General features: G+C 40.8%; 1 pseudogene; it reads left to right on the top strand.

Annotated features, from left to right (window-relative positions):
• The first annotated feature begins 259 nt into the window (after positions 1-259).
• Positions 260-1,173, top strand: LOC125362597 (annotated as a pseudogene).
• The last annotated feature ends 714 nt before the right edge of the window (positions 1,174-1,887 follow it).

Genomic DNA, 1,887 nt, shown 5'->3' with positions numbered 1-1,887 from the left:
TACATTAGGGATGAATTTTGATGTTGACCTTACTAATGAGATGACTCATTTTATTATCTACCTGACAGGATCAAATGCTATAATACGATGGAAGAGATTAGCATGTGTTCTACTTGTAGTGCATTCTTAATTCATAGTGGCAGCTTATGTGTCTGTTTGTTTGTTTTTTAATCACCCCAGCACCCCCTTTTATTCTTTTATTTGGATTTCATTGGCTCATTTTCTCTAACCACCAGATGAAATTCAAGTTGATTTTTCCATGGAGAATAGCACAGACGTGACAGAATTCATCCTTTTGGGATTAACAGGTGACCCCAATCTCCAGATTCCTCTCTTCCTGGTATTTTGATTTCTCTATCTCTTCACTCGAGTTGGGAATGCAGGGCTGATGATGCTCATCCATTTGGACCTCTGTCTCTGCACTCCTGTGTACTTCTTCCTCCATTACCTTTCCTTTGTGGACCTGGGTTACTCTTCAACCATAGCTCCCAAGATGGTGGTTCCTTTGCACTCAGGGAACAGAGTCATCTCCTATAATGGGTGTGCAGTTCAGTTGTTCTTCATTGGGGTTTTTGCCACTGCCGAGGCCTACCTCCTGGCCTCCATGGCCTATGACTGTCAGGCAGCATGTCATTACCATGACAGCAGGCGTGTGTATCCTTCCAATTAATGGTTTCTATATCTGTGGCATCCTTAATACCGCCATCTACACAGCATATGCCTTCCGACTTTCCTTCTGTGGTTCAGATGAGATCATCATTTTTTTTCTGTGATATACCTCCACTCTTGGCACTTGCATTCTCCAGTACACACATCAGCACGTTGTCCATCTTCTCTGTCATGGGCTTTAATGTCTTGTTTACCCTCTTGGTTGTCCTTGTCTCTTCCCTCTACATCTACATGGCCATTCAAAACGTGCAGTCTCTTGAAGGGAGGAAGAAGGCCTTTTCCACCTGTGCACCCTACCTTTCCTCAGTGTCCACCTGCTATGGGGGGACAGTCATCTTTATGTACTTACAGCCCAGCCCTGGCGAGTTGATACGCCCCTTGATTTACAGCCTGAGAAACGAAGAAGTGACAGGTACTCTCTGGAAAATATTCAACAAGCTCTACCCTCCATCTTCCACTGGAAGCAGGCAAACACATGAAAAGGTGACCTTCTCTCAGACCTAAATTGCTAGCATGACTTTTGAGATCTAACAGGTTTTGGTTCTTTCTCCTCAAAGAAAGTTTTAGGAATTGTATAAAGCAGTACTTAGAAAGGTCTTTACTTAGGAAGATAATCTTACATTTGATGAACAACAACCTGGGACATTTAGATCCTCTTGCATTGGTTTAGTGATGTAATTTAAGGGAGAAGATCAAAGCATGTGACTTAATTTCCCACTTCCTATTTTTAATTGTAAGAAAATTCCCATTGACTATTAAATTTGGTATAGAGATTTCACAGTACCTTCCTCTTTAATAGTTGTCAACTTGAATGCACAGTGTTAGGTTTTTGCATGTCTTTAGACCATAGTTTTGAGGGTTCAAGTTACTTAAAAAATTAATGATTATTTTTAATTGTACAGTTTATGGACTATAGTGTGATTATTTGATCACATGAATCTAAAGTTGTTATGATCAGTTCAGGATAGTTAACACTTCCAGTTATTGAAATATTTAAACAAATTGACATGCAATTTGCCAATACTGGGAAAGGTTTTATTGTTTTTAATAATATTTCAGAGGGCTGGGACTATGGCCTAGTGGTAGATGCTTGCCTCGCATACATGAAGGCCTGGGTTCTATTCCTCAGCACCACATATATAGAAAAAACCAGAAGTGGCACTGTGGCTCAAGTGGTAGAGCACTAGCCTTGAGCAAAAGGAAGCCAGCGAGAGTGCT

The sequence above is a fragment of the Perognathus longimembris genome, chromosome 13, assembly GCF_023159225.1.
Source record: "Perognathus longimembris pacificus isolate PPM17 chromosome 13, ASM2315922v1, whole genome shotgun sequence".
In the NCBI taxonomy this organism is placed as follows: Eukaryota; Metazoa; Chordata; class Mammalia; order Rodentia; family Heteromyidae; genus Perognathus; species Perognathus longimembris.
This window is presented reverse-complemented; position numbering and strand designations above follow the sequence as displayed.